Source organism: Pleurodeles waltl, chromosome 7 (genome assembly GCF_031143425.1).
Source record: "Pleurodeles waltl isolate 20211129_DDA chromosome 7, aPleWal1.hap1.20221129, whole genome shotgun sequence".
Lineage (NCBI taxonomy): Eukaryota > Metazoa > Chordata > Amphibia > Caudata > Salamandridae > Pleurodeles > Pleurodeles waltl.
This window is the reverse complement of record NC_090446.1, coordinates 228,395,928-228,410,810: the sequence shown is the minus strand read 5'-3', so window position 1 is coordinate 228,410,810 and position 14,883 is coordinate 228,395,928.

Below are 14,883 nucleotides of genomic sequence, written 5' to 3'. Positions count from 1 at the left end.
TGGGCAGTCGAGCACATGACATATCATACTTCTCAGGGAAGTCGTGGTCACTCAGGTGGCATCCAGTTCTCTCATTCATAATTCGGTCTCATAGATAAATGACAATAAAAAGCAGTATGAGTTTTGAAGACTTGTTTAATAAAACGACTGCATTTTAGATAGCAAAGCGTAAGCTGCAATAACCAGGATGACACAACATGACAAAATTAAAATGGTGACGAGGAGAGTGAAGCATAAGAATAATGCTATCATATTGTCATTAAGATTTATAGACTACTTCCTATCTAAGTCATAATCTGAGCACAGCATGTTTAGCTCTAATTCTCCCTTTCAGGTTACCCTTGGAGGACATCAACCCTCACACCTGAGCAAAGGCCTGTAGTCTGCGTTACCATCTGCAGCAAAGCATTCAGCAATCAGCATACAGTCGTGGTTCCCTGGCTGGAATCTCCCTCTTAACATGTAATGGGACTAGGAAGTGTTCTTATAATAACACAGATGATGTTCTAAGAAAATGTCCCTACATAAGGATGTATATTTTCTACGAATGTTGGAGACTAAACTTCTACCACGTTCACCGGCAATGTACCAAACTGTAGCTTTGACTGAAGCACAAAGTAATCAAGAATGTCTTGTTTGAGAACACAGTGCTGGGCTAAGCAAAAACAGTTAGATAGATGAAAATGAAACAAGACAGTAAAACTGGTTATTGTAAAAATAACAAATGCGAAGCCGAAAAAAATATATCTAGGTCAAAGTGCACAGCGTCCTAGTGTGTTGAACTAACATGCATGGAACAATAACTAAAATGGCTACACAACAAATGCAGCAAGTCGTTTTGGCTGTTACATGTACGTGTTGTGGTATACAGCAGCTATGGTTCTTCCAAGCCTACCAGACCACCTCAGACATACTTTGCTGAGGTAGATTGCAACAAACAGGATGCAGCCTGTCACACAATCAATCAATCAATCAATCAATCAATCATAGTATTTATAAAGCGCGCTATGTACCCGTCAGGGTTTCGAGGCGCTGGGGGGGGGGGGGGGGGGGGGGAGGGGAGCGCTGCTGGTTTATCGGTCGAAGAGCCAGGTCTTGAGGAGCCTTCTGAATGCGAGGAGGTCCTGGGTCTGGCGAAGGGATGTGGGGAGAGAGTTCCAGGTCTTGGCGGCGAGGAAGGAGAAGGATCTGCCGCCGGATGTCTTGCGCTGGATTCGGGGTACGATGGCGAGGGCGAGGTTGGCGGATCGGAGTTGACGTGTTGGGGTGTAGAAGTGAAGTCTGGTGTTGAGGTAGGAGGGTCCGGTGTTGTGAAGTGCCTTGTGAGCGTGGGTCAGGAGTTTGAAGGTGATCCTCTTGTCTACCGGGAGCCAGTGGAGTTCCTTTAGGTGAGGGGAGATGTGACTTCGGCGGGGTATGTTGAGGATCAGTCGGGCGGAGGCATTTTGGATACGTTGGAGGCGTTTGATGTCTTTGGTTGGGATGCCTGTGTAGAGTACGTTGCCGTAGTCAAGTCTGCTGCTGACGAGGGCCTGGGTCACCGTCTTTCTGGTTTCTGTTGGAATCCACTTGAAAATTCTGCGGAGCATTCGGAGGGTGTTGAAACAGGAGGAGGAGACGGCGCTGACCTGTTTGGACATGGTGAGGGCGGAGTCCAGGATGAAGCCGAGGTTTCTTGCGTGGCTGGCAGGGGTGGGTGGGGGTCCGAGGACGGAGGGCCACCATGAGTCGTTCCAGGCCGAGGGAGTGCGTCCGAGGATGAGGACTTCCGTCTTGTCGGAGTTGAGTTTCAGGCGACTGTTGTTCATCCAATCGGCGATGGATTTTAGTCCCTCGTGGAGGTTTGTTTTGGCGGTGAGCGGGTCTTTGGTCAGGGAGAGGACGAGCTGGGTATCGTCGGCGTAGGAGATGATGCTGAGATGATGTTGGCGGGCCAGTTGAGCGAGGGGGGCCATGTAGATGTTGAACAACGTGGGGCTGAGGGAGGATCCTTGGGGGACGCCGCAGATGAGGTTGGTGGCTTTGGAGCGGAAAGGGGAGAGACGGACTCTCTGCGTTCTGTCGGAGAGGAAGGATGAGATCCAGTGGAGGGCTTTATCTTGGATGCCGGCTTCCTGGAGGCGGGTCAGTAGGGTGCGGTGGCAGACGGTGTCAAAAGCGGCTGATAGGTCGAGGAGGATGAGGGCTGAGGTTTCGCCGTTGTCCATTTGATGTCTGATGTCATCTGTGGCGGCGAGGAGGGCGGTCTCAGTGCTGTGGTTTCGTCTCAATCCGGATTGTGAGGGGTCCAGGATGGAATTGTCTTCGAGGAAGTGGGTGAGCTGAGTGTTGACGATCTTCTCGATGACTTTCGCTGGAAAAGGGAGGAGAGAGATCGGACGGAAGTTTTTGAGGTCGTTGGGGTCAGCCTTGGGTTTTTTGAGGAGGGGTTGGATTTCTGCGTGTTTCCAGCTGTCCGGGAAGGTGGCAGAAGTGAAGGAGAGGTTGATGATCTTGCGGAGTTCGGGGGCGATGGTGGCGTTTGCTGAGTTGAAAACATGATGGGGGCAGGGGTCCGTGGGGGAGCCTGAGTGGATGGTGTTCATGGTTGCTATGGTTTCTGCCTCGTCCACGTGGGTCCAGGCGGTGAGGCGGCAGTCGCAGGAGGAGACGTCGGGGGTGGGGTCTGGCGGTGGACCGGTGATGAAGCTGTCGTGGATGGTGGTGATTTTCTGGTGGAAGAAGGTGGAGAGGTTGTCGCAGAGTTTCTGGGAGGGCGGGATGTTGTTGGAGTTGGCTTTCGGGTTGGAGAGTTCCTTCACGATGCCGAAGAGTTCTTTGCAGTCGTGGGCGTTGTTGTTGATGCGTTCGGTGAAGTGGGCGCGCTTGGCGGTGCGGATCCGTTGGTGGTGTTCGCGGTTGGCGTTTTTGAGGGCGGCGAGGTTGTCGGGTGTGCGTTCTTGGATCCATTTCTTTTTGAGTTTCTGGCAGTTGCTTTTGGAGGTGGTGAGATCGTCTGTGAACCAGGCTGGTTTTCTCTTTCCTTGGGTGGTGGTGGGTTTCTTGAGAGGGGCAAGGGTGTTGGCGCAGTCGAGGATCCATTGATGGAGGTTGATGGCGGCTGTGCTCGGGTCGATTGCGTCGGGTGGAAGGTTGTTGACGAGGGTGTTGGTCAGTTGTTCTTGGGTGATTTTGCCCCAGCGGCGGTGGGGAGGAAGCTGGATGCGGTGTTGCTCTGTGGTTTTCTTATAGGTGAAATGGACACAGTGATGGTCAGTCCAGTGGAGTTCGGAGGTGTGGCTGAAGGAAATGTGGTTGCTAGAGGTGAAGAGGGGGTCAAGGGTGTGTCCGGTGATGTGGGTAGGTGTGTTGACTAGCTGGCGGAGACCGAGGTTGAGGAGGTTGGAGGTCAGTGACGCGGTGTTGACGTCGTTGGCATTTTCCAGATGGTAGTTCAGGTCTCCCAGGAGGATGTAATCCGGGGAAGCGAGGGCGTGGGTGCTTGCAAGGTCGGCGATGGTGTCGTTGAAGGGGGGTCTTGGTCCTGGAGGGCGGTAAATGAGGGTTCCTCTGAGGGTCGTGTTGGGGTCCGTGTGGATCTGGAAGTGGAGGTGTTCGGCTGTCCTGAGGGTGTCGTCCGAGTGGGTGTGGATTTTGAGGGTAGCTTTGTGAGCGATGGCTATTCCGCCGCCGATTCCGTTGGTTCGATCTCGTCTGGTGATTTTGTATCCGTCCGGTATGGCGATGGCGATGTCCGGAGACGAGGAGTCGTTCCACCAGGTTTCGGTCAGGAAAGCCACGTCAGGAGCAGTGGTGTCGAGCAAATCCCAGAGCTCGATGGGGTGTTTCCGTGCGGAGCGGGTGTTGATGAGGATGCAGTTCAGGTGGTTGGGGTTGGATGTTTTCGTAGTTGGATTGGTCGTTCTGATGCAGGAGAAGTTGCAGGTACGGCAGGAAAAAGGTCTTTTAGTGTGCTTCGGGGATGCCCGGTAGCATTCAGTGGAGGGGCCGGGGTTAAAGGCGCGGAGTTCGTTGATCGAGTAGCGGATGCGGGGGGCGCAAGGGCCAGGGGGTGTGGCGCTGGGCGCGGTCCAGGCGCGGACGGGCGCAGACGGGCTTGCCTCTGGCGCGCCTCCGGCGCGCCAGCGGCGCGCCCGCTGCGCGCAGACGCGCAGCGCCAGCCATTAAGAAGGGAGGGGGGAGGGAGGAGCAGCTGGGAGGCGGGAGGCGGGAGGGAGCGGCAAATGGGGGCGCGAGGGGGGCGGGGCCGCAGGGAGGCAGCGGCAGGGAACGGGGAGCGCACAAGGGGCAAAAACACTGAAAACGAGCAAAAAACAGCAGTTACAATAAGAAAAGCACACAATCAGAAAAAACAAAATGGCACAATATACGATCGGGGAGACAGCAATCAGGGGGGCACAAAGGGGGCAGCAGCGCCGGAGGCGAGGCGCTGAAAAAAACGAGAAAAACGAAAAACACTTACGGGACGGCGGAAAGCGGCACACGGGTCAAGTGAAGCTAGTCAGAGCCCACTAGACCCCAGGGATGAGGCGCAGGAGGATGCCTGCGGGTGGAGGAGGGCCTCGAACACGCAAACAGCAGCGTGGTCAGGGGACCGAGGCAGGAGGCAGCAGGTTGGTGCTGCGGTCGTGGGGGGCGAGCTCAGGACCTGAAACAGGTCAGAGGTCGCTCACTCGCGACGCGCAGCGCCAGCCATTAAGAAGGGAGGGGGGAGGGAGGAGCAGCTGGGAGGCAGGAGGCGGGAGGGAGCGGCAAATGGGGGCGCGAGGGGGGCGGGGCCGCAGGGAGGCAGCGGCAGGGAACGGGGAGCGCACAAGGGGCAAAAACACTGAAAACGAGCAAAAAACAGCAGTTACAATAAGAAAAGCACACAATCAGAAAAAACAAAATGGCACAATATACGATCGGGGAGACAGCAATCAGGGGGGCACAAAGGGGGCAGAAGCGCCGGCGGCGAGGCGCTGAAAAAAACGAGAAAAACGAAAAACACTTACGGGACGGCGGAAAGCGGCACACGGGTCAAGTGAAGCTAGTCAGAGCCCACTAGACCCCAGGGATGAGGCGCAGGAGGATGCCTGCGGGTGGAGGAGGGCCTCGAACACGCAAACAGCAGCGTGGTCAGGGGACCGAGGCAGGAGGCAGCAGGTTGGTGCTGCGGTCGTGGGGGGCGAGCTCAGGACCTGAAACAGGACATGACATGACTGTTTCCATTGCTAGATGTATGTCCTCCTCCTTCTCTTCTCTCTAAGGAGATGTTGGTTTGGTTCCCCTGGCTTTTTGAGGGACATCTAAAACAACTTAATGGCTGATTTGGAAAAAGTTTATGTAGGGTTGAGCAACAGCAGGCGAATTAGGGTTCCAAACTTTGAAAAGCGTTAAAGTCCATTTTCAATAGATAAATACAGTTTTCATTGGCCTCCAAGCAACAGCAACCCACACCCCTCTCCTACACCAGTAAGGAGGCAGAGAAAAGATTGTGCAAAACAACTTTAGTCCTCCTCCCTGGTACCACCATGGAGCCAAAGTTGTTTGGCTATAAAGTACAGACAGTGGGAGGATAGGTAACATCTTATCTACAGGATCGGAAGGCTTTTACTCCAGACCTATAGATCTTACAAATAGTGTAGAGGGTTCTAAACTACCTTTTCCTCAGCAAATCCCCTAGAATGCATTCATGTGGTTCTCTTGAAGCAGAAGAACATCTGAGTAATCTGCAACAGTAAATGGCAGCCCTGCTGCAGAAAGGAGCAGTGGAGTTAGTGTAAGAGCAGGATAAAGGACAGGGATCCTACTCTCAATGCTTCCAATCCCCAAAAATGATGGCGGCCTTCCTCTGATTTTAGATCTCCAGCTCTTGAATTTCTTCTCATGTAAGTAGAAGTTCAAAAATCTCCCTAGCTCCACTCCTTTTGGTGCTAGATGCAGAAGACTTGATGGTATTTCTTGACCTGGGGGATGCCTATTGTCACACCCTAATCCTGTTGGTTCATAAGAAGTATCTTCAATTCGTAGTGAAGCTCTCTACTAGTTAGAAGCCTTTGCAATTGGCCTTACTTTGGTTCTGCAAGCCTTCACTATGGTGATAACAGCTTATTTCAGAAGGAATCAGTCTTTCCTTACATCGACAGTTGAGTGCTGAAAGCCAGTTCACACCAGATGGCTTTGAACCACTTAGAGGACAGTATGTCTGTTCTACTTGGACTCTTCTATGTCTCCAGGTTTTATCTGGAGCCTCCCTGCTTGCCTTTTACATAGGAACAGTACTAGACACTACTGTACTCAGAGCATTCCCTCCTCCACAGAGGATTCAGAACATTCGGAACATGATTTGTATGTTTCAACCACATGCTCATATTCTTGTTCTGACTGTTCTACACCTGTTCAGTCTGGCCTCATGCATTCTCTTGGTCACCTGTATATACTGATGTGTGGGCACTTAGTACCTCTGCAGGCCATGGTTTCAACATCAATGAGATTTGAGACTCCATATCTCCAAGGACACTGCCGCAGTTTTGGCCTGTTAGGAAACAAAATAACTCCTCCCAAGAGATCCTTGTATGCCCTGCGAGCAGTAGCCACAGTGATGATGGACACCTTCCCTTTTGTATGTGGTGTGCGCATCTGAGCGATCAGGAGATTACATTTCAGTCTGCTACAGCTACAATCCATTTGACTAGTGCTCAAGGCCTTCCTCCCCTTCGTGGTCAGTTGCTCCAGATCTTAAACAACAGTGTAATTAGCTGGCTTGCTGTATGGTGCACTAAAGCTTGCAGAGAGTTCAGTGGATCCCCAATTGGTTTGCAGAGGCAAAAGTAGATCGGACTAATGCTCTATTTTGAGGGCAAGCTGTTAGAAACTCATCTGCGGTGGCTGAACTGGTCAGGACCTCTTAGTAAAAACATTAGTAGCTGGTAGGTTTTCAGGGGCACCTCTGAGGTGCCCTCTTGGTGCATTTATTAATACATCTGTCACTGGAATCACTGAGTTTATTATTCTGAGATGTTTAATACCAAACATCCCAGGATTCAGAGAAGCAGTCATAGAGTTGGGGAACTTGTAATGTACAGTTTCCAGCATATACATGTAAAATGGTCTCCCTGTTCACTTGCTATGTCTCTGAAACGAAAGGGACATAGTAGGGGTATATCTACTCCTGCATATATGCCCTCGCATGTGCCTTAATGCACTCTGCCTTAGGGGACCTGGCATATGGGGGTGTGTGACAGGTCATGTTTTCAATTTGTCCTGCACCTACACCCGTAGCCTGCAGTGGCAGAACTGTGTGGGTTTGGTGGAGAGTTCCCTGGGGGTGGCACAGCTGGTGCTGCAGCCCTTGCAGATTTACCTTAGTACCAAAGGCCCTAGGTACCAAGGGCACCATTTACTAGGGACTTACAGTGGGTGCTAAAGAGTTTGCCAATTGTGCAAAACTGCAGTTTTGGGAAAGGGAGCTGGCCCTGGGGACCTGGTTAGCAGGGACCTAGTGCCCTAACAGACGAAATCACATCAGAAACCAGGCAAAAAGTGGGGGCTAATTTTGCCAAAAAGGGTGCTTTCCTACAAACAGTAGGGCAACAATGTAGTACATAAACAAGCAAGGAGTAGTAGAATCTCCCCCTCTTTGTGGAGCAGTTCAGACTATGGTCCTGTGTGTGCCAGCAGGTGCTTTAGATGGTTGTAAACCCAACTAGTCATGGTGGAACACCTGTCCTGACATCCTCAGCCAACAACACTCTATGGATCATGAGTGTCTGGAGCAAAGAAAAAAATATCCTAAAGTTCCTGTAGGATATTCTGCTCTGACCCATTCCACAGACCCTCCTCAGAGGCACTGCTTTGGAGTCTGTTCACATGGTGAGAGTAATCTGTGGTTAGTCTCTACTAGAAAAGGCATTACCGAAGGTAAGTGCCTTGTTCTTTCCACTACACCTCGTTTTCTCCCGTAGTCTAGATTCCTGTAGTTCAGAGGAAGCTTTCCAACACCAGGCCCAATTTACCTTCATCAGACCAATTTTGCCAAGAAAGATGTAATACGAAGATCTTCTGCACCTCTCTATATGGTCTGCTTCAACTCTGAGTGAATGTACTCTTCAGTGGGAGGGCAGATTCAGCACTCCAATCTCCAGGCTCTCCACTTTCATGCCTGTAGATAGTGGGGCTGTATGAGTGCTTTCTGTCTCCAATCAGAAGTAGTTGACATTATCTTAACAGCTTGTCTGCCATCAAGTAAATGAGTTCTTTCTGGTAGGTGGTGTAAACTTGTTTCCTTGTGTTCCAGTATGAAGTACTGACCCTTTGAAGGCTAGGGTGGCCAATATCCTACAGTTTGACTTGTCCTTAGCCGAACCGAGGCATGTTCTTGGCAGTGTCAAAGGACACATTGCAATCTTGTCAACCTTTTTGTGCCAGACAGATTGACCATCATTATTCAAGTCACCAGTGCCATTTGCTTTTTCGAGGGTCTAAAATGTATGTACATTTTCTTTCTTTCTTTTTTAATTAAAATTCCTGAATTGGAGTTGGGCGTAGCTTTAACGTATTAAGTTGTAATGTGATTTGACCTCTATTTGAGCTTTTCCATTGTTGCCACATATAGGCCCTCATTACAATCCCAGCGGTCGGTGTTAAAGCGGTGGTAAAACCGCCAACAGGCCGGCGGTAAAAAAAAAGGAATCACGACTGTGGCGGAAACCGCCAACATAGACAGCCACTTAAACACTCCCACCGCCACGGCGGTACAAACAAACAGCATGGCGGTCACCGACAAAAGACAGGAGGAAGACAATGTACCTCCCATAGTATCATGCGAGGCCAATCCGCCACCTTTTCCGGGGCGGATTCAACGTGAACCAAAACACTGCGGAAACAGGACTTGGAAGGGGAAACGCTCACTTCTACACACCCCACGAGGAACCAGGACGCCATGGAACCAGAACTTCATATTCTACCTGCCACTGTCTTCCTGCTCCTCTACCAGGAGCACGAACGAGGCGGCGAAGACCACCGTGAGTACTGCACCTATGACATATGGGAGGGGGGAGGGAAAAGAGAGTGACACACACACACAACACGCAACACCCCCACCCTCACCCACTACAACACACACACAAATACATGTTGATACATTACATTTACACCCCCAATGCCTCATGGAAGAATGCAAGGACAAAAGGAAATGATTGTAACGATTGTAATCAATAAAAATCTATTACTCAAAAATATATATACACTCTTTACAAATATATACACCAAGAATACAAGTCCATGTACTGCACCTACATAGTCCGTGGACCACTGGGCCTAAAATGCATGGGCGAGGCCCACACAAGATACCTGATCAACATGGAGAGAACACTGCAGGCGCATCAGATCGAAATAAAACACTCACTTCAGGGGGAAGGGAAGGGGGGCACCTCAGCCGGATGAGTGCACAACACCAGATCCACGAGGGGGCTCCATGCCCATTGAGGTATACTGGGGAATGCAAAGCCACAGTCTCACAAGTCTTTCCAGTGGGTGGTTTGCCCACTGCTGCATCCTGGGGAGTGCAAAGTCACAGTCTCACAAGTCTTTACAGTGGGTGGTTTGCCCACTGCTGCATCCTGGGGAGTACAAAGCCACAGTCTCACAAGTGGATGACAGTCTCCACTGGTTCCGGAGGGGGCTTTGTGCCCAGAGTACTTCATTCTGCCAAGGACTGAGGTAGTGGATGTGAATCTCCACTGGTTCTGGAGGGGGCTTTGTGCCCGGAGCGGTGTCCTTGGCAGCGGTGCTGGTGGCGGCGGTGTCCTTGGAAGTGGTGCTGGTCGCGGCGGTGTCCTTGGCAGCGGTGCTGGTGGTGGCAGTGTCCTGGGAAGCGGTGCTGGTGGCGGTCTTGTCCAGCGTGCAGGTTGGCGGTGACTTCCCTTTCTTTCTCTGCCCCTTCCCAGCCTTGGATGGTGGCGCAGCTGTCTTGCCACTCCCAAGTGTAGTCCTGGGAGAGCCCTTGGTGGCAGGTGTTTTGCCCTTCTCCCTCCGGGCTGTGGCCAACTTCTTATGTTTCTGAGGTGGGGGACTGTCCGTGGCCTTGCTCCTTGACACACTGGCTGCCCTGCTGCTTGGTGCACTCCAGAAGCCGGTTACTGCTGGCACCACTGTTCCCGGTGATGTGGTGGCTGAGGTGCTGGGTTGGGACCTGGAAAGGCATGCCCTGGGGATGGAAGGGGTGGGGGAGGTGTAGGGAAGAGGTCAACATTTAAGAGGAAAAGTTTTTTTAGACACACTGGGACGGGTAGATGGAGGGGGTTTGGGAGTGGAGGAAGAAGTAGAGGTTGTAGAAGGTGTACATTTGCTGACTTTGGGTAAAGGTGCATGGGCTGGAGGCTGTCGTGAGGTGGATGGCTCTTGGGTGGGTGTGTGACTGTGTTTGTGTACTTTGGGAGGTGGGCTCACAGACACACTGGGAGAGGACAGAGGGGATGTGTGAATGGTAGTGGGGGTGGTGAGTGCACGTGAGCGCTGTGTGGTGATGGGTGTGCTGGTGATGGAGGTAGTGGCTGAGGATGCAGTGCATGCAGGTGTGAGTGGAGACGTGACAGGGAGGGAGGAAGGATACAAGGAGGAGGGTACACTGTGGAGGCAGTAGATGTTGGTATGTGTGCATGATATGATACTTGTGTGAGTGCCTGTGGGATGTGTGGTGCTTATGTTTGACAGAGCTACCCTTGTGTGTTGAGGTGTGTGCATGCTGGTCTGATGGTGTGCTTGGGATAGGCTGAGGTACTGGGGATTGGGGCTGGGTGGAGGAAGTTGGAGGAGGAGGCTGGACACAGGGACAATGGCTGCCATCAGTGCTGAGGCCATAGTCTGAAAAGCTTGGTGTTGGGCTGCCTGACCAGAATGAATGCCCTCCAGGTATGCATTGGTCTGTTGCAACTGCCTCTACACACCCTGGATGGCATTCAGAATGGTAGACTGCCCAACAGTGAGGGATCTGAGGAGGTCAATGGCCTCCTCACTGAGGGCAGCAGGGCTGACAGGGGCAGGGGCTGAGGTGCCCGGGGGCGAAGGAGATGCCCACCCTCCTGGGTGAGCTGCCACGGGGCACACGCTGAGGGGCTGCTGGGAGGGCGGTGCTGGTAGGGGGTGGCGGCTGTACCTGTAGATGCGGGGGCACAGAGGGGCCCACCACCGCAAGGGAGCCCCCATCAGAGGAGGAGTCCGTGTCGCTGGTCTCATCTCCTGTCCCTGCCATGGAGCTCCCCTCGCCCTCTGTCCCACTGGTGAATTCGGAGTCCGTAGTCTCGCCCTCCAGGGTCATGTGGGATGCAGCTCCCTCCTGCTCTGGTAGCACTGCTCCTCCGCCTGATGATGCTAATGCACACAAGAACAGGGAGACCACAAAAGGGGGGGGGAGACGGAAGAAAGACATGTTCAGTGCATGCAATACCGCTACAGTTGGCGGACACTACAGACACAGCAGCCCACTGCACTACGCCATGCACTTAGAGTTCCCTAATTAATCACAGGGCCATGGGGTACACGGCCTATGCCCGATTGCTGCACACATGGAATTCACAGGAGCCTGACTAGGTGTAGTTGGCTCTTAACACTGTTGGGGTGGGGTGCCACATGGCCTGCCTTACGAAGGGACCTTGCCTACAAAACTCGCCCCGGCCTAGGGGTACCCACAGCCCACCTCCCCCACCCAGACACCTCCAATGGGTGCTCCGTCTGTGGTGGACCCCAGGGTCTGGATTTTCTTGGCGATGGCACGCCAAATATCACTCTTCTGGTGGGCGCTGACCTACAGGAATAGTATAGGGGAAAAGAAGAACATATAACCGTCCGGACCATCACAGTCAGTGGCCCGTGTTCCTACCCTTGCCATGATGCACATACACTCACCGTCGTTTCATGCACGCCTCATTCCCCCCGTATCTTTCATCCTCACCACTCCACACAGGCATTGCCCATACAGCATGCTCACAGTGTACTTACCTGTTTGTCTGGAGGACCGTAGAGTAGCGTGTACTGGGGAGGACCCCATCCACTAGTTTCTCCAACTCCTCCATGGTGAAGGCAGGGGCGCTTTCCCCAGACACATGAGCCATTGTCGCTTCCAGACTGAGGTCACAGCAGCACTTGCAGTGTAGGTCCTCTCCTGTCGAAGATCAGGTATCAAGTGAGTGAACAGATAGAAAATGGCGGTCACGTCCGCGGCGGTGCGTACTGTCACCGCTGGCGTATATCGTCATTGGCTCCTGGGACCCAGAGGGCCCAATGTTAACCAATGCAGGATTGTGCCACGGTCTTCGACTGCCTACCGCGATTATGTAAAACGCCAGAGCAGTTACCTCATATCCCATTGTCCCTTCTTACAGGTCAGGCAGCCCCCATTTCAGGGGGCCACATGGCATTATTTTTAAATGCGTCGACATATCTAGGCCTTGCATACACACTAAGACAGGCACAGCAGATTGAAAAATGTGTGCAAGAAAGTTGTGTTTTCATACCTCAGTGTTGGCTGACCCTCTGCTTGCTGCTCTCCTCCACAGAGCACGTCCGCTGGGGCAGGTGAGGAGATGGCGCCATCCTCCGGAGTACAGACCGCTGGTGGACCTGTCGACAATGGAAGAGCGACATGTAATTGTCACCTACAGACTGGACCGTGCCACAATCCATGAACTGTTTGCCCAGTTGGAGCCAGACCTGATGTCAGTTATCCGCCATCCCACAGGTATCCCCCCTCTAGTGCAGGGGCTGTCAGTACTCCATTTCCTGGCAAGTGGGTCTTTTCAGACGACAGTGGCCATAGCATCAGGGATGTCCCAGCCTATGTTCTCCAAAGTGTTGTCCAGAGTGTTAGCTGCCCTGCTGAAACACATGCGCAGCTACATCGTGTTCCCTCAGGTGGAGGATTTGCCTACAGTGAAAGGTGACTTCTATGCTTTGCAACATATCCCCAACATCATAGGTGCCATTGATGGGACACATGTGGCCTTGGTCCCCCCCAGCAAGAGTGAAAAGGTATACAGAAACTGGAAGAGTTACCATTCGATGAATGTGCAGATGGTGTGTTTGGCCGACCAGTACATCTCCCATGTGAATGCCAAGTTTCCTGGCTCAGTGCATAAGGCTTACATTCTGAGGAATAGCAGCATCCCTTATGTGATGGGGCAACTCCAGAGGCACCGTGTGTGGCAATTAGGTTCGGACATGGACCCTATACAGTGTGAACAGTTGTCTGGGTCTGGGGTTGTCCCTAAGGGTTAGTGTGTGTCTAACAGGTGTCCCTCGACATTTGCAGGTGACTCTGGCTACCCCAACCTGTCATGGCTACTGAACCCAGTGAGGTATCCCAGGACAAAGGCAGAGGAACACTACAATGAGGCACATGGGTGAACTAAGAGGGTTATAGAGAGGACCTGCTGCCTCCTGAAGGCCAGGTTCAGGTGCCTCCATATGACGGGTGGTTCCCTATTCTACTCACTAAAGAAGGTGGGCCAGATCATCATGGCCTGCTGTATGCTGCACAACTTGGCTTTGCGATGACAGGTGCCTTTTCTGCAGGAGGATGGTCCTGAAGGAGGTGTTGTGGCAACTGTGGAGCCTGTGGACAGTGAAGAAGAGGAGGCAGAAGAAGAGGATATCGACAACAGGTACACCGTGATTCATCAATACTTCCAGTGAGACACAGGTAAGAAGACATCACTGTAGGAGGCTGGACTGGCTTGTAGTGAGTACCAAGGGGTACTTGCACCTTGCACCAGGCCCAGTTATCCCTTATTAGTGTATAGGGTGTCTAGCAGCTTAGGCTGATAGATAATGGTAGCTTAGCAGAGCAGCTTAGGCTGAACTAGGAGACATGTGAAGCTACTACAGTACCACTTAGTGTCATATGCACAATATCATAAGAAAACACAATACACAGTTATACTAAAAATAAAGGTACTTTATTTTTATGACAATATGCCAAAGTATCTTAGAGTGTACCCTCAGTGAGAGGATAGGAAATATACACAAGATATATATACACAATAGCAAAAATATGCAGTATAGTCTTAGAAAACAGTGCAAACAATGTATAGTTACAATAGGATGCAATGGGGAAACATAGGGATAGGGGCAACACAAACCATATACTCCAAAAGTGGAATGTGAACCACGAATGGACCCCAAACCTATGTGACCTTGTAGAGGGTCGCTGGGACTATCAGAAAATAGTGAGAGTTAGAAAAATAACCCTCCCCAAGACCCTGAAAAGTGAGTGCAAAGTGCACCAAAGTTCCCCTAAGGACAAAATAGTCGTGTTAGAGGGAAAATGCAAGGAAAACACAAATCAGCAATGCAACAACGATGGATTCCTGACTGAGGGTACCTGTGGAACAAGGGGACCAAGTCCAAAAGTCACAAGCAGCTCGGAGATGGGCAGATGCCCAAGAAATGCCAGCGGTTGGTGCAAAGAAGCTCTTACTAGGCTGAAGAACTGTGAATACTGCAGGAACGACAAGGGCTAGAGACTTCCCCTTTGGAAGATGGATCCCCCACGCCTTGGAGAGTCGTGCAGAAGTGTTTTCCCGCCGGATGGACGCCAACAAGCCTTGCTACACGCAAATCGTGCGTTTGGCGTTTTTGGACGCTGCTGGGGCCCAGGAGGGACCAGAAGGTCGCAAATTGGACCTGCAGAGAGAGGGGACGTCGAGCAAGACAAAGAGCCCTCACTGAAGCAGGTAGCACCCGGAGAAGTGCCAGAAACAGGCACTACGAGGATGCGTGAAACGGTGCTCGCCGAAGTTGCACAAAGGAGTCCCACGTCGCCGGAGACCAACTTAGAAAGTCGTGCAATGCAGGTTAGAGTGCCGTGGACCCAGGCTTGGCTGTGCACACAGGATTTCCGCCGGA